Below are 26,786 nucleotides of genomic sequence, written 5' to 3' on the forward strand. Positions count from 1 at the left end.
ATATCAAAATCTGCAGATGCTTAAGTCCCTTATATAAAATGATGTAGTATTTGCATATAACCTATGTGCCTCCTCCCCATACTTTAAATCATCTCTGGATTACTTATAATGCATAATAGAATGTAAATGCGATGTAAATAGGTGTTACACTATATTGGTTTCTTTATTGGTTTCTTAAATTTGTATTATTTGTAAATGGTTTTATTCTCTGAATATTTTTATCCACAGTTGGTTGAATCCACAGATGTGGAACCTTCAGATACAGAAGGCCAACTGTATAGACCAAATGGACCTAACAGACATACACAAAACATTCCACCCAACAACAGCAGAATACACATTATTCTCCAGTACACAGAGAATGTTCTCTAGGACAGATCACCTAATAGGGCACAGAACAAGTTTTAACAAATTTAAGGTTGAATTATACTAAGTATCTTCTCTGATCACAGTGAAATGAAAATAGAAATCAGTATCAGAAGGAAAACTAGAAAATTCATAAGCAGATGAAATTTAAACACACTGTTGAATAACCAAAGAGTCAAGGAAGACATCAGAAGAGAAATTAGAAAACACCTTGAGACAAACGAAAACACAACATACCAAAATGTATGGGATGCAGCGAAAGTGTTCTGACAGGGAATCTTATTTCAGTCAATGACTGCATTAAAAATGAAGAAGGATTCCTGCCAGCAGGTGTGCTTAAAAAAAAAAAAAAAAAGATCTCAAACAACGCAACTTTATACCTCAAAGAACTAGAAAAAGAAGAACAAAGCCCATAGAGAGCAGAAAGAAGGAAATATGATTAGAGTAGAAATAAAACCGTGAATAGGAAAAAAAAAAAAATCAACAAAACTAAGAGTTGTTTCTATGAAAAGACTAACAAAATTGACAAACCTTCAGCTACACTAGGAATAAGATTCAAAATCAGAAATTTTGAGAAATTACAACTGATGTCACAGAAATAAAAAAGCATTTTTTGAGACAGCTCAATAAATATACACCAACAAATTGGATAACCTAAAAAAACGGATGAATTCCTAGAAGTATGCCATCTACCACCAAGGCTGAATCATGAATAGAAAATCTGAACAGAGTTCACAGCAGCTTTATTCACAATGGTCTAAAACTAGAAACAACCCAGATGTTCACTGACAGTACAATGGATAAACAAAATGTGGTATTCATATAATGGAATGCTATACAACAAAGAGAAGACTGCATGGAACAGCACAGATGACTTTACAAGAGAGTAAATAGTTTTTTTAAGAATAGACAAATTAATCAATAAGTTAGAATGATAAAATAAAAAAAAAAATCTGAGCAGACACGTATAACTTGTAATTATATTAAATCAAAAACTTCCCAACAAAGAAAGGCCCAGGACCATATACATGACTTCACTGAAGAATTCTACCAAACAGTGAAAGAATACCAATCCCCCTCAAATGCTTCCAACAAACTGAAACGGGAACACTTTCAAACTCTTTATGAAGCCAGCATTATGCTGATATCAAAGCCAAAGACACCATAAGAAAAAAACTACAGACCAATATTCCTGATGAATATTGATGAAAAATTCTCAACAAAATACTACCAATCCAAACGCAACAGTAAATTAAAAGGATTATACCACATGACCAAGTGGTATTTATCCCTGGGATTTGAGCAAGGTTCAACATATATTAATAAAACCAACCCATGTGCTACACCACATTAACAAAATAAAGGATAAAAATCGTATGAGGGATCTCAATTGATGCAGAAAAAGCATTTAACAAAATCCAACACCTATTCATGATTAAAAAAAAAAAACACCATTCAACAAACTAGGAATAGAAGGAATTTATAAATCAAGAAAAGGAGGAATTTCTCTTTCTTAAAAAATAAATTGGTTTGAAAAGTATGCCCTTTGACCCAGTAATTTCACTTTGAGAAATAAGAAAATAATCAATGATGCATCTAAACTTTTATATTCACTGAGATATTATTAAAAATAATAACGCTAGGCCAGTCGCAGTGGCTCATGCCTGTAATCCTAGCACTTTGGGAGGCCGAGACGGGTAGATCACTTGAGGTCATGAGTTCAAGAACAGCCTGGCTAATATGGTGAAACCCCATCTCTACTACAAATATAAAAATTAGCTGGGCATGTTGGCACACGCCTGTAATCCCAGTTACTCGGGAGGGTGAGGCAGGAGAATCGCCTGAACCCAGGAAGCGGAGGTTGCAGTGAGCCGAGATAGCGCCACTGCACTCTGGCCTGGGTGACAGAGCAAGATTCTGTCTCCAAAGAAATAAAATAAAATAAAAACAGTAAAGCTAGAACAAATTTAAATGTCTAACTGTATTAACAGTGGAATGAAAATATATCAGACATAAACCTGAATATACCAAAAGTATCAACTGTGATTGCTCCTAGGGAGTTTATGGATGGTATTTTTTGTTCTTTCTTTAGTACTTTCTAAAATTTCTCCCATGAACGTGCATTACTTTTATAATCAGAAAACTTAAGTGCTGCATTTTTTTTCTTTTTCTTTTAACTGTCCGATACTAGAGGCCTAGCTATAAATGAGGAGGAAAATAAGATAAAACACAACCTGTTATGCATTCCAGAGAACAAAAACTTAAGTAAGAGAGACTATTTTTCTATGTTCTAGTCATTTAAAGAAAAAAAAGTTTCATCTAGTTAATAATTTTAAAATTATTAATTAAAAATGGCTAACTCAGGAATTTGAATTTTAAAAATTAAAACTACAGTTTTTCCCTAACCTAATAACCTACTGACCCACTGACCTACTTTGGAATTTAGGTTTGTTAATTCTGATACCACAGGTATTTCGGGAACTGATGGATCTATTAACATTAATTAAAAGTAGTGCTGAAATTTAATTGACCGGTATAATACAAAACCTAAGGAACAAACCTTAACTATGTTTATTACCATTTATGAAAAATTCTAACTTGCTTCTGCAGATTACTGATTTTGTATTATAACTGAAACAATAATTATTTCTAAGAGAAGAACTATTTTAACTTGCAAAGGCCCAAATATTTAATACTTTTTAGATTCGTTGTTTAATGTATGAGAAAAAAATGAAATTAAATAGTAGTTCTCAATTTATTCAATATTGAATTGTATTAGCCATCTCTACAACCGATATAAGATACTGGCAAAATAAAACACATATTTGGTTTTACAGCTATCTCTACAATCAATTTAAGTTTGAAAACTGACCTGTAAGAATAAGAATCACATCCCAAACCAGTTTTATGAACCAGACCTCTTAGAACCGGAGAGGATTCTGGCTCAAGACAAACATCAACTGACACTATAACTCTAGCCTGCTGAATGTCAAGATATGAGATATTCACTAAACCTCATTAAATAAACAAAAACTAAAAAATTAATACAGTTCCCTTAGTGGGACAATACTATTCCAATGATTCAACTAATATATATTTTTCAAGTAACGTCTGAGCTTCGTAATCATGTAGTAGACTGATCTTGCCCACAGAATATAGGAGCACTTTATCCCCTTTTCAGAGATAAGACTGAGGCCTACATCTGTCCTCAGCCCCAAGTAAGCCCCACATAAAACCTGAAGGTGGAGGGAGAGCACAAGCCTCAGAATGAATTTCACATGTAATCAGGTACCATAAACCTGAAGCTATAACCACTCTACACCTGGCCTTCATCCTAACACCAGCAGGAAGAAAGAGGGAGCCCTGTGGTAGGCAGAATAACAGCCTCCGAAGAATGTCCATTCCCTCTTCCCTGGACCTTATGAAGATGTTACCTCACATGGCAAAAAAGGACACTGCAGATGTGATTAAGGATAAGGATCTTGAGATGTGGCGATTATCCTGCATTATCCAAGTGGGTCCAAAATAATCACGTGAGTTCTTAAAAGCAAAGGACCTTTCCTAGCTGTGGTTTGATATACCAGAAAGAAGGGTCAAAAAGATGCCAAGTTAAAGGCATAAGAATGATACAATGGACTATGGGGACTCAGGGGGAAGGGAAAGATAGGAGGGGGAATGAGGGATAAAAGACCATACATTGGGAACAGTGTTCAGGTGATAGGTGCACCAAAATCTCAGAAATCACCACTAAAGAACTTATCCATGTAACCAAACACCCCCGTTCCCCAAAAACCTATTGAAATAATTCTTTTAAAAAGATGCAAAGTTGCTGGCTTTGAAAGTGAAAGAAGGTGGCCACAAGCCAAGGAATTCAGGTAGCCTCTACAAGCTGGAAAAAAACAAGGAAACGGATTTTCTCCTGAAGCCTCCAGAGAGAAATGCAGCCCGCTGACACCCTGAGTTCAGGTCAGTGAGATTTGTGCTGGCCTTCTGAGCTGCAGAACTGTAAAACAATAAATTTGTATTGTTTTAAGCCATTAAGTTTATGGTAATTTGCATGGCAGCAACAGAAAATTATACAGAATCCAGTTTCTCTCGATAAACCCAGCTCTCACCAACACTTCCCTTTCAGTATTTACAGCAACCTGCATAGGAGATCATCAAAGCGAATCCCATTATGCCCTCCATTCTTTTTACATCAGTCAACAAAAAATGCCCAAGACTCCCATGTCATCCCCCATCCCTATATACTTTCATCCCTATATGCTCTGTATGTCCCTACACTGACCCCTTTTCTCTTCCTCCCCCAGTTCCCGAAATCCTTTCGCAGTGTCTTCTGGAACTCATGGTACATATCATCGTTAAAATATCCTATTTCCTCAGTATTATTGTTGCACACTCTTCACCTTTCTTGCACCAACCGTAGCCTCTCTCCCCCCCTAGGAGTTCTGCTCTAGCTCCAGCCCTTTCAAACGATGGCTTCTCTCCCATGTGAGATAAAATGTATTTATTCTCCCATATCTCAGATGACCAAGCCCTGTTGGTGGGGTGAACTTCCTTGTAACTCACTGTCATTTCTGGATTATTCTCTCCCTCCCTAAAACCCTAGCTTTGACTCTCATGCCACCAGACTACATCGGCTATCATCCCCTCCTTATTGCAGTCATTCACAAACCCCAGGATAAGCCCCTTCACTCCACGAAGGGTGCGACCCTCTCCAATACCTCTTTTGAATTTCAGTGTACACAAAATGATCCCCCCAAACTGGCCAGTCAGTTCCTTGATCTCTTCTGCAACAATTTTGTGTTCCACCCCACCTCCCACTCATTCTGCTAGTGTTACCCCAGAATTCACCATTACTAATATCCAAAAGACCCTCTGTATCCTCAATTTTAAGCACCTAACCCCTCTCTTTCACAAACTGGGATAGCATGTGATCCACCTGATGCAAAAAGACAAAAAACACAAACATTAAAAAAAAAAAAAAATGCTGGGCGCAGTGGCTCACACCTGTAATCCCAGCACTTTGGGAGGTCAAGGCGGGTGGATCACCTGAGGTCAGGAGTTCAAGACCAGCCTGGCCAACATAGTGAAACCCCGTCTCTACTAAAAATACAAAAATTAGCCAGGCGTGGTGGCAGGCGCCTGTAATCCCAGCTACTTGGGAGGCTAAGGCAGGAAAATTGCTTGAACCCGGGAGGTGGAGGTTGCATTGAGCTAAGATTGCTCCACCACACTCCATCCTAGGTGACAGAGCGAGGCCGTCTCAAAAAAAAAAACCAAAAAACAAAAACAAAAAAACTGACAATATAGCTCTAACTTATTTATGTTTGGTCTTTAAAAAGAAAAAAAAACTGTGCCAGCTCATAATCTTTGTTGGACCCTCGGTTTCTCTTCCTAGTAAAGGCACAAGGGAGTAAAGCAAGTTTATTTGACATGGTCGGGAAGACTAAATATAATGGCAGTCAATGATTGGTTAGGTTGTTGATTATCTTCTATGAGAAATGCTTCATTCTTTTTCATGTTTCTCTAAACTCTAGCCTTCCTTCTGACCACTAAGTCCTTTATACTTTATACACTTAAGGACTTTATACACTAAGTCCTTTATACACTTATCATATTGATAAGCTATTCTGTGGCAAAATGTAATGATTGCTTACCACTCTAATATAGTTCAAGTTGTGCTGACTATAAAAACTTTTTAAAATCCAATTTACAGTATTTACTAACACAAACACATATAATGCAAATAATGAAAAACTTGTTCAGGGCTTTAAGGCTTCTGAAGATTATTTATCACATTCCAAGACACCAATTTTCCTTTCTAGCTTTAGTCTTATTTCTCCTTCCTCATTTCCTATTCTACTTTACTGTACACAGACTTCTTATTCTCCAGCTACACTAAGGAATCACGTCGCCATTCCTAGATAGTAGAAAATAAAGACCTCTACGTAAAACAAAGGTTTGTCCATCAGTACCCAACATATTATCAACATAAATATCTTAATACAATAAACTGGAATTGACCTTCACAGAAAATCATGTCATTCACATCAGGATTCAACTAATCATGATATAAACTTTATGTTATTAGTGAAAAACTGAAGAGGTACTATGTGTTTCCTATGGCCTTTATAAAAATTATCACAAAGTTAATGGATTAAAACAACACAAATTTACTATCTTATAGTTCTGTGGGTGAGAACCCAGTACAGGTCTCACTGGGCTAAAATCAAGGCGTTGGCAGGACTGAATTCCCTCCTGGAAGCTCTAGCAGAAAATGTTTCCTTGCCTTTTCAAGCTATAGAGGCCACCCATGTTCTTCAGCTCATAGCTCCCTCTACTCCATCTTCAAGCCAGCAGGAGGCCAAGTCCTTCTCAGGCTGCCATTTCTTCTGCCTCTTTCTTCCCTTATTACATTAAGCCCACACAGATAATCTAAGATAACCTCCATATTTTATGGTTAACTGATTAGCAACCTTAATTATTCCTTGCCATGTACCCTAACATAGTGGCAGGTTCCAGGAATTAGGATATGAACCTCTCTGAAGGGTCAGTATTCTGCCTACCACGTACCATGGACCAAGAAATCTCTGTTTGGCAAAGACGAAATCAAATATTTTTTGAAGGGAAAGATGAAACATCAAAGGATAATTTGATCTATTAATAGATAAAAGACTACAGTACTATGCCAGGAGTTCTTAACTTCTGAACTATCTTATTCTTTCATATTTCTTTTTTTTTTTTTTTGAGACAGAGTCTCGCTCTGTCGCCCAGGCTGGAGTGCAGTGGCGCAATCTCGGCTCACTGCAAGCTCCGCCTCCCGGGTTCACGCCATTCTCCTGCCTCAGCCTCTCCGAGTAGCTGGGACTACAGGTGCCCGCCACCACGCCTGGCTAATTTTTTGTATTTTTAGTAGAGACGGGGTTTCACCGTGGTCTCGATCTCCTGACCTCGTGATCCACCCGCCTCGGCCTCCCAAAGTGCAGGGATTACAACCGTGAGCCACCGCGCCAGGCCTCTTTCATATTTCTTAAAGGGAATTGGAAAATAATGTGTATGACAATTCAGGCTGCATGAGTTCAACTGTAACTAAAGTCTAACTTTATTGCTATTATGGTAGCAACAGGCTCTATGAATATTCTTCTGAGTGGAAAAATCTGTCAATGTCCAAATGAATACTAGCGCATATTTCCCCTTTTGGAAAACTAATTGTTACACCATAAACAAATATAATTTATATACACTAAACAGATTGTCCAAAAAAGATGAATTAAACCCCAGACTTTGTAGAAGTCTATTTTTTAAAAGGGCAAATGTATGTAGACTTCTGAGATGGATCTCCAGAAAAAAAAAAGAGATACAGAATTTTATCAACCTAAAAGAAGTACAGAATTTCATTAGTACTATGAATCCTCTAGGGACCTCTTAGGAAATCTGATTATTAAGTAGTACTATGACAATACTAGGCTTACAGCTAATTCATGAGATGTTTAATAACATACAACTAATATGTATAAATATAATGACAATGTTTGACATATTATGTACTACATCTATGAGGTCACCAGAGCCACTTAAAACACCACCAAAAAATGCATCGATTTTCAAGGCCACAAGTATTCCTCTTTGTGCAATAATCATTTCACTGAAAAGACAGTTGTTTCGACTTATTAAAACTCGGGTAAACTGCCAACTGCTTTTGTGTAGCCAAGCAGGACAAGCAAATTCAAAATCATCTTAAAAGTATTTCAAACAAGTTTAGATGCATCCTGAACCACAGATAATTCAGAAAAAAACTACTATAAAGCATGTCTTCTTCACTAAAATAATCATTATATCTAAGTTTATATTTAGGAAAAAATGTACTCCCTTTGAACTAGAAGATGTTGCAATATATAATTTATACATCTGTTACCCATTTCTGCTTTTCTGTCCCTATTTACTTTCAAAGCTTTCAAATTTAAAAAATTGATCTAGTTCCTTATTATTATTATTATTTTAACCCATTGACTGTTTGATCCTTACCCTAAAATGACAAGGTCTGGGAAAATGGCAGGCCAAGACCATATCTCAATCTGTGGAGTGGCAGGGGAGATGGGGCTCAAACTGCACAGGTCTTTGCATCACGTAAGTAGGAATAAATATAGGATAAATGAGGACGTGTAGATCGTACAAGAATCCACCACCAGCCAGAAGGCCTGTGACCAGGTTTCACAGAATCCAACATGGACATAACAAGTATATTATAGAACAGACATATACTCTTGATACAGAAGACACAACATCTGATGGGATTTCTACTGATTCATCTTTAAGCTCACTGACTCTTCTGTCATCTCTATTCTGATATTGAGCCCATGCAGTACATCTGTATTTCATATATTGTATTTTTCAGCTCTGAAATTTCCATTTGATTATTTCATATAGTTTTTATTTTTCAGAGAACTATTTTTCCACTGCTTTCAGAAGTGTTCACTTTTACCTCATGAGCATGAGTACTTTAAGGCTTTTTTCTGATAATTCCATCATCTGGATCATCTCAGAGTTGTCATCTGCTTATGTTCTTTTCCCTTTAAAAATGGTCAGATTTTACTGTTTCTTTGTATGTCAAATAATTTTGGATTATATCCTGGACATTCTAGATATTAAGTTATGAGATTCTAGGTTCTATTAACATCCTCTAAAGCAGCAGTCCTCAACATTTTAGGTACCAGGGACTGGTTTCATGCAATACAATTTTTCCATGGACAGCGGGGATGGTTTCTGGACAAAATTGTTCCACCTCAGATCATCACGCTTGTTAAGTTAGATTCTCATAAGGAGCATACAACCTAGATCCCTTGCACTCGCAGTTCACTGCAGGGTTCATGCTCTTATGAGAATCTAATGCTGCTACTGATATGACAGGAGGCGGAGCTCAGGCGCTAATGTTCACTAGCCAGTCACCTACCTCCTGCTGTGCGGCCTGGTTCCTAACAGGCCACAGTACCAATCACTGTTTCAGTTTTCAAAGCCTTCACAATGCAGCTTGAATCTATTCTCCGCATGCATCTCTCAGGGGCAACTCTGGGATTTGAGCAGTGGTTTACATCACAGTTCAGCTCTCTAGGTCTTTGCTATGTTTCTTTGGCTCTGTTCCATGTACGTGTAGCTCATGGATGCGGTAGGACCTTTGTGTGTTCACACACACAATTAGGGAATCTCCCCCCAAACTAAGTCTCTTCTCTCTGAGACTTCCAAAGCATGCTCCAGCTTCCAGAGTTCTCTTTCCCAATTCCTCTGGCCAGAGAGATGGCTTTCTTCTTGGGATTTTAAGTGCCTGTACCACTATGGCAATGTAATTTTACAAATGGTATCAGGGCACGGCTGGGAGAGAAAAAAAGGGGGGACTTTTCCTTGTCCTATGACTAGAAATAAAGGGTTTCTCTTGGAGTTTTTGCTAACTGCTGCACTCAATATGTACTTCTACAACCCAGCCTACCATTTGGTTAAAGCTGGATAACGAAAAGAAAAAAAATAGTAAGCTAAGCACTACACAAGCTATTCAGGTTTTGACTTCCCTTCTCAGTTTGTCTATTACTGTTTACTTTCGAAAGTCTTCAGATAATTGTTTTTGTTTCTATCTAGAGGGTTTTTGTTGTTGTTTTTGTTTTGTTTGGGGGGGGTGGTGTGTTTTGAGATAGGGCCTCACTCTCTCACCAAGGCTGCAGTGCAGTGGTGTGAACACAGCTCACTGCAGCCTTGACCTCCTCGGCTCAAGCAATTCCCTGCCTCAGCCTCCCATGTAGCTGGGATTACAGGTACACACCATCATGCCCTATTGATTTTTAACTTTTTAAATTTTGCAGAGACAAGATCTCATTATGTTGCCCAGGCTCATCTCTAACTCCTGGGCTCAAGCAATCCTCCTGCCTTGACCTCCCAAATTGCTGGGATTAAAGGCGTGAGCCATAGCATCAGCCTAACTGGGGGTTTTAAGTTCTAATCAGAGAGGCTTACTCCACTTTTGCCTATCCATTATGTTTCATCCATTTCCCAATTAAATTTCACCTAATAGCTTTAGTAGTCACGACTAATTGTTATCTAGAATCATTATTTCATTAGGAGTATGCACTGTGGTGAGTTTGTAAGCCGATCGTTCTCCAGTGTTTCCGTTTGTTTGTCTGTTTTTGTGCTTGTTTTTGAGACGGTCTTATTCTGTCACCCAGGCTGGAGTGCAGTGGCACAATCTCAGCTTACTGCAGCCTCGATCTCCTGGGTTCAAGTGATCCTCCTGCCTCAGCCTCCTCAACAGCTGAGACTACAGGCATGTACCACTCTGCCTAGGGCTAATTTTTTGTGTTTTTAAAAGAGACGAGGTCTTGCTATGTTGCCCAGGCTGATCTCAAACTACTGAGCTCAAGCAATCCTCCCACCTCAGCCTCCCAAAGTGTTGGGATTACAGGCATGGGCCACCACATCTGACCTCCAATGTTTCTTAATAACTACAATTCTTCTAACGATATGCTTTCCCTGTTAACTATTTGGTAGTCCTGGAATATAATCTGTACAGAAAAAGATTAATAAATGGTTGACTTTTTCCTTTCACTTACCAATTATTTTCAGAATAATAAATTGGTGTATATGAGGGTTTTTTTAAAAGAATTATTATGAATTCTTGAATTACTATATATTTGTGTATTTCAGTGTACTATAATCATTACACTTTTTAGTTTTTATTTATATTAAAATTTCTGTCTTTTTTTTTTTAGGAGACAGGATCTCACTCTGTCACCCAGGCTGGAGTGTAGTGGCATAATCACAGCTCACTGCAACCTCAAACTCCTAGGCTCAAGTGACCCTCCTGCCTCAGCCTCCCAAGGAGCTGGGACTACATGCATGAGCCACCATGCCTGGCTTATACATATTTTTTTAAATTAGTCAAGTGCAGTAGTGAGATGAGGGGGAAAGAGTAGAACAAGGAGTTCAATCTGTGACTGTGAAGAATCAAATGAATTAACCCATTACCTTTAGACTAGTCATGTTACACTTTTTTAAACCTATTTTTATGGGAAATTACAAATATACACAAAGTAAGAATAATAATATAATTAATCCTATATATCCATCACCCAGTTTCCACAATTATCAACTCATGGCTAATCAATCTTGTTTCATCTGTTTTGCTCCTTCCCTTCCTCTCCACTCTTTCGGATTATTTGAAGCAAATCCCAAGTACTGTATCATTCCATCTGTAAATAGTCCAGTATATTTGTATAAATTACAAGGGCTTTTATAAAACATAACTACAATATCATTATCATACCTTACGAAGTCAACAAAAGACATATAAGACCTTTTTTTACATGCAAAATAACAAAACACCCTGAGAGAAATTATAAAAGTCTAAATATAAGAAGGCATACAACCTCCCAATTGATTGGAAGTCTCAGCACTGAAAAACATCCAATATCTCCAAATTGATTTATAAATTCTACATTAAGCTAGACAAAATCCAATCAGGTTTGTGGTGGGTGGTGCGGAGGACTGCTTATAAGTTGAGTGCAGAATTTTTATTGAAATTCAAAGGATCACGAAAGCCAAGGTGATTCTGAAGAACAAATCAGAGGATTTAAACTATCAGATATCATGACTTATTATAAAGCTACAGTAATTAAAAGAGTATGGCAATGGCACAACAGACAGACCAACAGAATAGAGTCCAAAAATAAATCCATGAATAAACAGTCCCTTGAATTACAACAAATGTACTACTGCATTACGGTAGGGAAAGGATGATCTTCTCAATAAATACTACTGGAACAACTGGACTTCCACACGGAAAATAAAATGAACTATGAGGCTTACATATATCATACATAAACCTAAGTGCAATAGTTGTAACAGTCAAGTTTATAGAAGAAAACATAGATAACATCTTCTTGGCTTTAGGGTAGGCAAAGATTTCTTAAATGAAACATAAAAAGCATTAACCATAAAAAAATTTGATAAAATGGACTTTATTAAAATTAAGAAATTATCTTAATCAAGATACACTATTAAGAGTGAAGAAGCAAGCCAAAGACTAGGAAAAATATCTTCAATACAACTGAACAACTGAAATTATCTATTTCTGGGGTAATCAAGACAACCAACTCAACAGAAAAATCAGCAAAAGACATAAACAGTCATATCCCAAAAGAGGATATTCAAATGGTCAAAAGGCATTTGAAAATATTCTAAGCCTTTTAAATCATCAGGGAATTATGAATTAAAACTACAATAGATCTTTACTACATATGCTCCATAACAACTAACACTAAAAACACTAATAATTTCAAGTGTTGGTGACGATGTTGAACAATGAGAACTCTTTGTACACTGCTAATGGGAATGTAAATTAATTTAACTACTTTGGAAAACTACGATAATCTCCTAAAGCTAAACAGCCAAATACCTTAAGACCCAGCAATTTCACTCTTAGGTGTCTACTCAACAGAAATGTGTACACATGTGGACCAAAAGACATGCTCAAGAATGTTCACAGAAGTATTCTTCGTAACAGCCAATACTAGAAACACCCCAAATGTTCATCATAGTAGAATAAATACTGACATATCCATACAATGAAGTATTTCACAGCAACAAAAGAAAAGATGAACCACTGCTACATGCATCAACATGGATGAGTCATAAACAAGATTTTAAAAGGCTAGGCACAGAATTCAAAAATAGACAATACTGAATGAGTCACATAACAGTTATCTTTGGGAGTGTGTAATAACTGTTAAGGGGCATGAAGGGGGCTCCTGGGTTGATGAAAACGTCCTGTATCTTTTTCTTGATATTAGTTAAATGGGTGTTGACTTCATAAAAATTCATCAAAATGACACTCAGGATTTATGCACTTTATAATATGTGTGTTGTAATTTGATGAAAGAGTAAAAAAAAAAAAGTTAGTGATATCATGTCAGTCCCTTGATTTTTTAAATTTAATTTTTTTTGGTTATTTGTCTATGAAATTAAAAAGTCTAGTAATGCTAAGTTCTACATCAGCCTGCCTCTTTGTGGGTACTAAAAGTCATGTTCACGTTCTTTCTTAACACAATTACTGAGGAATTGTCTTGGTATGTGGATCCTTCCCATAACATGAGGACAACAGAAAGTCTAGCTTGAAGCTAGATTTATCCAATATTCACAAACTAGAAAATTGTAACACTGCAGGTACTTCTTCTTAGTGTAATTATAAACGATCAATTTTTCTTTATTACATTCCAGATCACTAGTTTCCACAGTTTCTATTTGGCAAAAAGAGGTTAGAAAAATAAAGATAAAAATAAAGGCCGGGCACGGTGGCTCACGCCTGTAATCCCAGCACTCTGGGAGGCCAAGGCGGGCGGATCACAAGGTCAGGAGATCAAGACCATCCTGGCTAACACAGTAAAACCCTGTCTCTACTAAAAGTACAAAAAAATTAGCTGGGTGTGGTGGCAGGCGCCTATAGTCCCAACTACTCGAGACCCTGAGCAGGAGAATTGCGTGAACCCGAGAGGTGAGGCTTGCAGTGAGCTGAGATCGCACCACTGCACTCCAGCCTGGGTGACACAGCGAGACTCCATCTCAAACAAACAAACAAACAAACAAACAAAAAACACAACTTGAGGCTTCACATCTAAGCTTAGTTTTAGCTGGAATTGAAAACATTCAGCAAATCAAGGCAATGTATCACAATAAGGTTGTTATAAGAATGAAATAAATATTAAATGTAAAGTGCTTAGAATATAATGCCTCAAAGTAAATGCTCAAAAATGTATTAATACCGTTCTAACAAACACATATAACAGACCCTTATTCTTGAATTTCCTTCAAAATATAATACATGGTAGTAAAACCAGACCCACTTTTAAACAAAGTATTTTTATGGAGCTGAGAACAAAATCAATTTTTAATGAATCTGAACTGAACATATTAAAGTACAGGATCAATAAAAACTTAGTAAATTGTACTCAAGAATTTTTTAAGTTCTAAATTATACTTATTGGTATTTAACTATGACCCTACGATTAAAATAACTGAGATAATCAGGAAAAATACTGCTAATATAAAGAGCTCATCTTTGCATTGCATTTTTTACATTTGTAAAGTTGTATTTCATTTCATTACCATATTACTATAAAATAATTAAACCTATTTTATAAAACATAAGTCATAAACTTACTAAATCCAGCAAAGAATCGCCGAACAGGCCAGGTGCAGTGGCTCACACCTGTAATCCCAGCACTTTGGGAAGCCAAGGCAGGCGGATCATGAGGTCAGGAGTTCGAGACCAGCCTGGCCAACATAGTGAAACCCTGTCTTTACTAAAAATACAAAAATTAGCCGGGTATGGTGGCACACACCTGTAGTCCCAGCTACTTGGAAGGCTGAGGCAGAGGTTGCAGTAAGCCGAGACAACACCAGTCTAGGTGCCAGAGCAAGACTCTCTTCCCCCAACCCCCCCACCAAAAAAAAAAAATCACAGAACAAGAAATATTTATACTTGTGATCACGTAAAGATATGCCACCCAACAAAAAAATTCTTTTCAATAACAGTACCATCATGTAAACAAAGTATATGTAAAAGCAGTTTGAAAAAAAAAAAGGGGGACTATATTTTTTAAACAGTCCTATTGCAATACTCTAAGTGTATTTTTAATGGAAATAAATGTTAATTTAAAAGTAACAGTAGCCAGGGAAGGTGGCTCACACCTGCACTCCCAGCGCTTTGGGAGGCGGAGGCAGGAGGATCGTTAGAGTTCAGGAGTTCAAGACCAGCCTGGGTAACATGGCAAAACCCCTTATCTGCTAAAAATACAAAAATTAGCTGGGTGTTGTGGCACATGCCTACGGTCTCAGCTACTTGGGAAGCTGAGGCAGGAGGATCAACTAAGCCCTGGAAGTCCAGGCTGCAATGAGCTGTGATTGCACCACTGCACTCCAGCCTGGGTGACAGAACAAGACCTTGTCTCAAAATAAAAAATAAAGTTAACTGGATGTAATTTCCAGTTTTATACATAGCTGCTAAACATGTTTCTCAAACTTTATACTTGGAAATCATTCAAACATGCAGAAAAGTTGTAAGAATAGTTCAAAGAGCTTCTACATATCCTTTATCCTGATTTGACCAACTGTCAACAACAATCCTGTTGACCAATTGTCAACATTTTGCATTACTGTGCATATCATACATAAACATATTTTTTGAACCATTTGAAAGTAAAATGCACATATCTTACCTTTTTACCTCTAAATACTTCAACTATACCTCCTAAGAACAAGGATATTCTCTTAAATATCTACAGTATAGTTACCAACTTCAGGAAACTTAAGTTACACAGTATCTTAATGTAATGCCTATTTTCTCTTTTTGTTTTAGTTGAGCAAAAACTGCCCTCCAAGACTTCTTCCCTCTTCCAGTACAGAATCCAATCCAGGGTCATGTACTGCATTTAGCTGTCATGTCTACCTAGACTTCTTTAAGCTGAAACACTTTTCTTTCAGTAAATATCTTTTGTTTTGTTTTTTTTGAGACAGGGCCTAACTATGTTGCCCAAGCTGGTCTTGAACTCCTAGGTTCAAATGATCTTCCTGCCTCAGCCTCCTGGGTAGCTGGGACTAGAGGTGCATACCAACGCACCTGGCTTCTGCTAAATACCTTTTAAACAATCTTATCTTTACATGGTATCCTGCAAGGTAAGATTTTAAAAGCTGAATTCTTAAAAAAAACTACATAGGGAAGTTCCATTAAAAAAAGAGGTTCGGTATAAGAGCTGCGAAAAGTTCAGAAGACTTAGATAAAAAATACATAAATCTTCCTATTCAAGAGTGGCTTTTTAGCATATGGTATTTATTTTATTTTATTTTTTATTTTTTTTGAGATGGAGTCTTGCTCTGTCCAGGCTGGTGCAATCTCGGCTCACTGCAACCTCTGCCTTCCAGGTTCAAGAAATTCTCTGCCTCAGCCTCCCAAGTAGGTGGGATTACAGGCTCCCGCCACCACACCTGGCTAATTTTTTGTATTTTTAGTAGAGATGGGGTTTCACCACGCTGGCCAGGCTGGTCTCAAACTCCTGACCACAGGTGATCCACCCACCTTGGCCCTCCAAAGTGCTGGGACTACAGGCGTGAGCCACCACGCCCGGTCTACAGTACACACATTTTAAAGCTTTTTTTTTTTTTCGAGACGGAGTCTCGCTGTCGCCCAGGCTGGAGTGCAGTGGCACGATCTCGGCTCACTGCAGGCTCCGCCCCCCAGGGTTCACGCCATTCTCCTGCCTCAGCCTCCCGAGTAGCTGGGACTATAGGCGCCTGCCACCTCGCCCAGCTAATTTTTTGTATTTTTAGTAGAGATGGGGTTTCACCACGCTGGCCAGGCTGGTCTCAAACTCCTGACCACAGGTGATCCACCCACCTCGGCCTTCCAAAGTGCTGGGACTACAGGCGTGAGCCACCACGCCCGGTCTACAGTACACACATTTTAAAGCTTTTTTTTTTTTTCGAGACGGAGTCTCGCTGTCGCCCAGGCTGGAGTGCAGTGGCACGATCTCGGCTCACTGCAGGCTCCGCCCCCCAGGGTTCACGCCATTCTCCTGCCTCAGCCTCCCGAGTAGCTGGGACTATAGGCGCCTGCCACCTCGCCCAGCTAATTTTTTGTATTTTTAGTAGAGACGGGGTTTCACCGTGTTAGCCAGGATGGTCTCGATCTCCTGACCTCGTGATCCACCCGCCTCGGCCTCCCAAAGTACTAGGATTACAGGCGTGAGCCACCGCGCCCGGCCCATTTTAAAGCTTTATAATGAGGAGGTTTCTAGGTTTCTTTGAGATCAGCAATTCTTAGATTAGAGGTTTATATTCTCTCTATTAAATAGCAATATATAATCAATTTATACAAATAAATTTGGCCAATGATTTTATTGGTATCTGTAGAAAATGGATCTAGGCTGGGCACGGTGGCTCACGCTTGTCATCACAGTACTTTGGGAGGCTGAGGCAGAAGGACCACTTAAGTCCAGGAGTTCTGGAGCACCCTAAGCAACATGGTGAGACCTCATCTCTACAAAAAAATAAATGAAATTAGCTGGGCACGGTGGTATGCACCTATAGTCTCAGCTACTCAGGAGGCTAAGGTGGGAGGATCGCTTGAGCTTGAGAGATGCAGTGAGATGAGATCATGCCACTGCACTCCGGCGTGGGTGACAGAGCAAGACCGTGTATCAGAAAAAAAAAAAAAAAGGCAGGGGGGAGCCAGGCATGGTGGCTCACACCTGTAATCCCAACACTTTGGAAGGCTGAGGTGGGGGGGAACACCTGAGGTCAGGAGTTCGAGACCAGCCTGTCCAACATGGCAAAACCCCATCTCTACTAAAAATACAAAAATTAGCCAGGCATGGTGGTGCGCACTTGTAGTCCCAGCTACTCAGGAGGTTGAGGCACGAGAATCACTTGAACCCAGGAGGTGGAGATTGAAGCCAAGAGAGCACCACTGCACTCCAGCCTGGGTGACAGGGCAAGATTCTGTCTCAAAAATTAAAATAAATAAATAACTTTTTAAAACAGGATCTACAGAAAATTACTATTTTCATCAAAATTCTCTCCTCCAGTTAACAAAAACATCCAGTCTCAATAAGCAAACCTTTAAAGAAAGGGGAATGACTTTGATCATGCATAGATATAACAGTTACTGGAACTGGCACATACCTTGTTCTTTCATTGGACACTTACTGTGTGCCAAATATGTGTCAGGCCTATGCTAACTGTGGAGTTGAGAAATCCAGTGGTGAGCTAAAAAGGCACAGTACCCACTCTTAGGAAACTGGTAATTTAGCAAACCACCAAGACTCCTGTTTTCAGACAGGAAAGGTTATTAGTTTTCCCTAATTTGGAAATGAAGCAATTAGATTCAGAGTGGTAAATGTGCCCCGAGCCACATAACTAAGTGTTCTCAAGGGACAAAGAAGGTAAACACAAAAATTATGGTCTTCTATCTCCTAATATAGTACTTAACCTGCCTGTGTCTGACTACAAAAGAGTTCCTTAACCATACCCTTTAGGCCTATATCCATTGACTCCAAAGGGACAGTGTACTTTCATCTCCAATGAACTACTTTTGTTTTATTGAGTCAGTCATCAACTAATCTTTTAAGTACTTAAGATACTAGGAATGTAAGGCATTATAGTAACATTAAAACTTGGTTAAAAACAGAGTAGCATACTAATTTTCTTTCTACATATTCTCACATTTTCATTTTAGAATAAAAATAATAGAAGAATCCATTTCCCCGATTTACTATTTTAAAACAACACAGGTCAATATAATTAGAATATGGGTTATACTTTCCACTAAAGAAAAAAGTACAATTAAGTCACTGAGAATTGGCATGGACTCCTACCTCTCTCTAATTTCCCCCCAATTCATCTCTTAAACCATAGCACTCAAATCTATAAATGCTTCTTCAGCCATGTAGGGCAAAGATCAGCTAAACTTACTCTGTAAAGGGCCACACGAGTACATTTTTGTTTTTTGTTTTTTTGTTTTTTTGAGATGGAGTCTTGCTCTGTTGCCCAAGCTAGAGTGCAGTGGCGTGATCTTGGCTCACTACAAGCTCCGACTCCCGGGTTCACGCCATTCTTCTGCCTCAGCCTCCTGGGTAGCTGGGACTACAGGCGCCTGCCACCACGCCTGGCTAATTTTTTGTATTTTTAGTAGAGACAGGGTTTCACCGTGTTAGCCAGGATGGTCTCAATCTCCTGACCTCATAATCTGCCCGCCTCGGCCTCCCAAAGTGCTGGGGTCTCTGCTGTAACTACAGACATGTGTCGTAGGGATACATTTTGAGAAATGCATAGGCAATCTGTCATTGTGTCAACATCACAGACTATTTCTATACTTAGATGGTATAGCCTACTACACACCTAGACGATCTGGAATAGCCTATTGCTCCTAGGCTACAAACCTGCACAGCATGCAATGGTACTGAATACTCAAGGCAACTGTAACACAATATAAGTATTTGAGTATCTAAACATATCTTAACATAGAAAAGGTAACGGGTTGTGCCATGATGACACGATGGCCATGATGTTACCAGGCAATAGGAATTTTTCAGCTCCATTATAATCTCATGGGACCACTGTCGTATATTTGGTCCATCACTGACCATGTAATGCATGACTGTACTTAACTGCTGCTATAGCCTAAAAGCAGTCATACACAAAACCTAAAAAATAAGAGTGGCTAATGTTCTAATAAAGCTTTACTCATAAACACTAAAAATTAAATTTCATATAACTTTCACGTGTCACAAGTTAGTCTTCGAGATTTTTTTTCAACCATTTACAATGCAAACATCACTCTTAGCTCATGAGTCATACCAAAGCAGGCACCAGGCTGAATAAATTTGGTGGTGTGCAGACCCCAGTGAAGGCCTGCTTGTAAAGAGGAGCTGCAGTCTGGCTCTTCTTTTACCTCCGTCAACTGACACTTTACCTCTACAGCTAAGGCCTGGCAGGAAATAATTCTTATTTGACTTTCAGTCATTCGCAAATCATCTTCCTTAAACTCAAGAAAAGATAAGTTATGATTCTTACTTTTGAGTACTAGTTTTGAGAAATTTCAGGAATTGCTAAAATACTTTACATCTGGATTTCAATTATTTTTCCCAATGAATAACTTTCTTACTCCTCATAAGAATGAAAATTCTAAAGATAAATAAAAGCTGCCAAGGAAAGTAGCAGATCCTTCCCCAATATTTTTATAATTCCTTGTCCTATGCTTCCACCAGGACGCTGCAAATCCCACCCTACCATAATTAAGGGAAAAAAAACAAAGATAGCATACCTTTGAGCTCAAAATGATGACTGAAGGTATCTAGTGAAATTTGCCAAGTTCTAAAGATTCATTTAAGAGGACTGTAGAATTATCCAAAGGCATCTTACAACGTGATAGAATCAGCTTCTGAGCTTCAGCAGCTTTGCGGGAACAAATAAAAATTCTGTAAAAAAACAGCAGTTGCTGAAATAATGCTAACCAAATTTTAAGTAACATTATTATCACTAGTATTTTTGTTTCATCGATGTATAGAATATTTATTGTGAGCCTCCTCTACGTGCCAAGAATTGGGAACGTGTCAATAAACAGATCAGATCGCATCAACCCGTCTGGGAACTCAACCATAAATGGGACAAAAAGTTTGAAAAATCACGATGGTGTGAAGGGAAAGCATAATAGAGATACACATTAGTTTGCTGGAAATTGGTTAGAAAAGTTCTCCTGGGACGGGCGCGGTGGCTCATGCCTGTAATCCCAGCACTTTGGGAGGCCGAGGCAGGCAGATCACTTGAGGTCAGGAGTCCAAGATCAGCCTGGCCAACACGGTGAAACTTCGATCCTACTGAAAATACAATAATTAGCCAGGCATGGTGACATGCACCTATAATCCCAGCTACTGGGGATGCTGAGGCAGGAGAATAGCTTTAACTCGGGAGATGTAGGTTCCAGTGAGCCGAGATTGCACCACTGCACTCCAGCCTGGGCGACAGAGCAAGACTCCGTCTCCCAAAAAAAAAAAAAAAAAAAAAAAGGTTCTCCTAAAGGAGGAGAATTTAATGCAAGAGTGTGTATGATCTAACCAAATAAAGCAAGAGGGAAGAGGTGAGAAAGAAAATTTTTTGTCCAAAGGGAACAGTGTGTTCAAATGGCTAAGTGTAGGTGAAAATATGACATTTGTGTGGAAGTAAAAGAAGTCTAATGTAGATGTTCAGAATGAAACAGCAAATGAGAAAGGGCATTTCCTGAGACAAGATGGGCAAAGAAAGAAAGTAAAAAGGTGAAGCAATTTGCCCTGAATCACACAGGGCTAAAGGCAGAGCCCATTTTAAACCCTTACCACTTGACTGCAATATACTAGCCATTCTGAAATTCTGAGCAGGAAGCTAAAAGTTCCTAGAGAGGAATTTCAGGGGACTTTTGCAAGAGCCTAAGGAATGACTGCCCTGGGCCAATAGCTGACCTTGCCATGGATGGATAAAAGAATCAACTGATCATCAAGCGTCCATTGTGCAGAATGAGAAAAAAGTCTCATCACAATTCTCAACAAATAATTAACAATTACTAAGCACTTTACTATGTGTAAAGCCCTGTTTTAAGCACTTGACATGTATTTATTCAATCCTCACAACATCACTATCAAGCAAGTGCTTTCATTATCCTATTTATCTAGTATAATTTTAATGACACAGTCCAATCATGGCTATTAATTTTCTTGTACTGACAACATTCTCAGAAATGTCAACAATACTTCTTGACACAATATTGAAAGCACTTTAGTGACTCTTCTATCAGAAAAGTACTGCTTAAATATCAACAAAAAAAGACTTTAGAACATTAATTTTGTTCCTTTAGCTTTTCTAATTTAATACCACTGTTTCCCACCAACAGTGTAGAAGTAAACTAGTTCAACCATTGTGGAAGTCAGTGTGGCAATTCCTCAGGGATCTAGAACTAGAAATACCATTTGACCCAGCCATCCCATTACTGGGTATATACCCAAAGGAGTATAAATCACACTGCTCTAAAGACACATGCACACGTATGTTTATTGCGGCACTATTCACAATAGCAAAGAGTTGGAACCAACCCAAATGTCCAACAACGATAGACTGGATTAAGAAAATGTGGCACATATACACCATGGAATACTATGCAGCCATAAAAAATGATGAGTTCATGTCCTTTGTAGGGACATGGATGAAACTGGAAAACATCATTCTCAGTAAACTATCGCAAGGACAAAAAACCAAACACCGCATGTTCTCACTCATAGGTGGGAATTGAGCAATGAGAACTCATGGACACAGGAAGGGGAACATCACACTCTGGGGACTGTTGTGGGGTTGGGGGAGCGGGGAGGGACAGCATTAGGAGATATACCTAATGCTAAATGACGAGTTAATGGGTGCAGGAAATCAACATGGCACATGGATACATATGTAAAAAATCTGCACATTGTGCACATGTACCCTAAAACCTAAAGTATAATAAAAAAAAAAATACCACTTTCAGGTCCACATAAAAAACTGAGGGTAAAGTACAGAGATTTCCCATGTACCCCCTGACTCCATTAACGCACAGCCTTCCCCATATTCAACATTCCCCACCAGAGTGGTACATTTACTACAACTGACAAACCTACATTGACACATCCTTATCACCCAAAATTTTAGGCTTCACTCTTAGTGCTGTACATTTTATGAATTTGGACAAACATAATGGCATGCATCCACTATCATTTCATACCGAATAGTTTCATTGGCCTAAAAGCCCTCTGTGCTCCACATATGCATCCCTCCCCTCACTAACCCCTACACCACATTCATTTTTTATTACCTCCATAATTTTGCCTTTTCCAGAATGTCATAAAGTTGGAATCATACAATACGTAGTCATTTTAGATTGGCTCCTTTCACTTAGTAAACACACATTTAAGATTTCTCCATGTCTTTTCACGGCTTGATAGATAATTTCTTTTTGGCACTGAATAATATATTCCATTGTCTGAATATACCACAGTTTATCCGCTCACATAATGAAAGACATTTTGGTTGCTTCCAAGTTTTGGCAATTATTTAAAAGGATGCTATAAACTTCCATATAAAGATTTTTGTATGGACAGAAATAGTCAATTCTTTGTTTGCTAGATCATATGGCAAGACTATGCTTAGTTTTGTAAGAACCTGCCAAACTGTCTTTCAATGAGGCTGTACCATTTTGCATTCTAACCAGCAATGAATGAGAGTTCCTGTTGTTCCACAACCTCACCAGCACTGGATGTAGTCAATATTTTGGATTTTCACCATTCAAATACGTATGTAGTAGTATCTTATTTTAATTTGCATTTCCATGATGACAGATGATATGGTGCATCTTTTCACATGCTTCTTGAGGTCTGTATATCTTCTTTGGTAAGGTATCTGTCAGCGTACCTGGCCCATTTTTTAACTGGTTTGTTGGTTCTCTTACTGTTAAGAGTCCATTGTGTACTTTGGATAAAAGTCCTTTATCAAATATGTCTTTTGCAAATATCTTCAAGTCGGTGGTTTGTCTTTTTATTCTTTTGATAAGTACCTTTCACAAAGCAGACACTTTTAATTTTAATTAAATTTAATTTTTTTCTAACACGGAATACATCTTTGATGCTGAGGATAAAAACTCGCTGCCTGGCCGGGCGCGGTGGCTCACGCTTGTAATCCCAGCACTTTGGGAGGCTGAGGCGGGCGGATCACGAGGTCAGGAGATCGAGACCACAGTGAAACCCCGTCTCTACTAAAAATACAAAAAAATTAGCCGGGCGTGGTGGCGGGCGCCTGTAGTCCCAGCTACTCGGAGAGGCTGAGGCAGGAGAATGGCGTGAACCCGGGAGGCGGAGCTTGCAGTGAGCCGAGATTGCACCACTGCACTCCAGCCTGGGCGACAGAGCGAGACTCCGTCTCAAAAAAAAAAACAAAAACAAAAAAAACAAACCCGCTGCCAAAGCCAGTCATCTAGATTTTCTCTTATGTTATCTTCTAGGAGTTTTATACTTTTACCATTTACATTTAGGTCTCTGATCCATTTTGAGTTAATTTTTATGAAGGGTATAAGGTCTGTCGAGATTCATTTTTTTGCACGTGGACAGTTGTTCCAGTACCATTTGTTGAATACTATTCTTTTCTCCATTGTATTGTCTTTGTTCCTCTGTGAACCATTAGTTAACTATGCAATCATGAATTGCCTAACAATGTTTCAGGACAGACCGTATATATGACAGTGGTCCCATAAGATTATAATGGAGCTGAAAAATTCCTATTGTCTAGTGACTTTATAGCTGTTGTAGCCATCATAACATTGTAATGCAATTACTGTAGTCTAAGTGTACAGTGTATATAAAGTCTATAGTAGTGTACACTAATGTCCTAGGCCTTCACATTCAATCATCGCTCACTCACTGACTCACCCTATGCAACTTCCAGCCCGACAAACTCCATGGTAAGTACTCTATATAAAGTATACCATCATCTTTTATACTGTATGTTTACGTTCCTTTTCTACATTCAGATACACAAAATCTTACTGTTATATTAAAATTACTTATAGCATTCATTACAGTTAACATGGTGTACAGTCTAGGAACAGTAGGCTACACCATACAGCCTACGTGCAGAGCAGGCTATACATCTAAATTTGTGTAAATATACTCTATGTTATTTGAACAATGACAAAATCATCCAACAATGAATTTCTCATCTCAGAATATATCCCTGTCATTAAGTGACACATGACTGTACTGATGTGGATCTATTCCTGGTCTGTCTATTCTGTTCCACTGATCTATTAAAATACTTGTCTGTGCTTTCACCAATACCACACTGCTTGATGACTGTAGCTGTAAAGTCTTGAAGTCAGGCAATGTTGGATCTCCAATTTCATTCTTTTCTTTCAATTTTAAGTTGCCTATTCTGAGTCTTTTGCCTCTCCATATAAACTCATTGGAATCTGTTTGTTAATATGTACAACAAACTGCAATTTTGACTAGAATTATATTCAGTCTACAAATTGTGAAGAACTGACATCTTGTTAATATAGTCTTCCCATCCATAAACATGTTATTTAGTTCTTGATTTCTTTATCAGAGTTTTGAAGTTTTCTTTGTACATATTTTATATATATTTTATTAGATTTATACCTAAGTATTTATTTTGGGAGATATTAATGTAATGGTATTGGGTTTTTAATTTCAGAATTCCACTTGTTCACTGCTGGTATATAGGAACGTAATCTACTTTTGCATATTAACCTTGCATGCTGTTACCTTGTGCTTATTGGTTCCGGTTTGTCAATTCTTTTGGATCTTCTACATAGACAATCATATCATCTTGCAAACAAAATGAGTTTTATTTCTTCTTTCGTAATCAGTATACATTTCATTTCATTTTCTTATCTTATTGCATTAGCTAGAACTTCCAGTATGATGTGAAAAGGAGTGGTAAAACGAGACATTCTTATCCTGTTCCTGATCTTACCGGGAATCTTAAGTTCTAGATTCTCAACATTATGTAAAACGTTAGCTATAGTTTTATTCTCACATTCATAAAATACTTTTAATCTTCCATTCATATCCCAATACCAACACCTATTTCAGTGACGCTCTTTACTGCATTTAGGCTGTTATGTCCCCTTACCTCTTTCGAAAAAATTATTATTTACCACTCTGAGGCACAATTCACATACTGTAACACTCACTTATTTAAAACCTACAATTCAGTGTTTTTTAGTATATTTACAGAGTTGTGCAACTATCACTACAATCTAATTTTATAACATTTTTATCCCCCCCGCTTTGCTGAGCTGTAGATTTTTTAATACATGTTCTTTCTCAAGTTGAAGAAGTTCCTCTCTATTCCAAGTTTTACAGTTACAGAGTTTTTTTTTTTTTAATAATGAATGGGTGTTGGGTTCTGTCAAATGTTTTTTAAACATCTATTGATATGATCATATGATTTGGTTTTCTTTAGTCAGTTAATGTAATGGATTATATTAATTTCTCACATGCTTGGATAAATCCCACTTGATCACAGCATATAGTTCATTTTATAAATGTTGAATTTGATTTGCTAATATTTTGTTGGGGATTTTTGCATCTATGTTCATAAGAGATACTGGTCTACAGTCTTCTTGCAATATCTTTGTCTGGTTTTGGTATTAGAGTAATATTGGCCTCACAGAACGAGTTAGAAAGTATTCCCTCTGCTTTTGTCTTGCAAAAGAGAATGTTAATATTGATGTAATTTCTTCCTTAAATGTTTGGTAGAATTAGAACTCACCAGTGAACCCATCTGGGCCTGGTGATTTCTCTCTTAAAAGATTATAAATAATTGTTGACTCAACTTAATAGATATAGGCCTATTCAGATTGTCTACTTCTTGTATGACTTTTGGCAGACTGCGTCCTTCAAGGAATTGGTCCATTTCATCTAGGTTATCAAATTCGTGGGCACAGAGTTGTTCATAATATTCCTTTATATTTTTAATATAAATGGGAATCTGTTATGATTTCTACTTTCATGTCTTGTATTAGTAATGCATATCCTTTTTCCTTAGTTAGCCTAGCTGGAAGTACATCAATTTTATTAATCTCTTCAAAGAACCAGCTTTTGGTTTTGTTGATTTTCTCTATGATTTCTTGTTTTCCACTTCACTGGCTGTTTTGTTTGTTTAGAGATGGAGTCTTGCTCTGTTGCCCAGGCTGGAGTGCAGTGGCACAATCTTGGCTCACTGCAACCTCCGCCTCCCGGGTTCAAGCGATTCTCCTGCCTCAGCCTCCAAATTAGCTGGGACTACAGACGCCCACCACCACGCCCGGTTAA

General features: G+C 38.2%; 1 protein-coding gene across 6 annotated transcripts in view; it reads right to left on the reverse strand.

Moving 5' to 3' along the window:
* CLOCK (clock circadian regulator) overlaps window positions 1-26,786 on the reverse strand; it is a 118,337-nt gene that overhangs the window by 60,769 nt on the left and 30,782 nt on the right. For 5 of the 6 annotated variants that reach the window (XM_058434363.1, XM_032151348.2, XM_058434345.1 and 2 more), the window contains exon 2: window positions 20,225-20,378. The gene's annotated coding sequence lies outside the window, so the exon portion shown is untranslated. Of the gene's footprint in view, window positions 1-20,224; window positions 20,444-26,786 lie in introns of those variants that run through there. The other variant, XM_058434354.1, reaches the window with a different exon arrangement.

The sequence above is a fragment of the Hylobates moloch genome, unplaced genomic scaffold (genome assembly GCF_009828535.3).
Source record: "Hylobates moloch isolate HMO894 unplaced genomic scaffold, HMol_V3 SCAFFOLD_2, whole genome shotgun sequence".
Lineage (NCBI taxonomy): Eukaryota > Metazoa > Chordata > Mammalia > Primates > Hylobatidae > Hylobates > Hylobates moloch.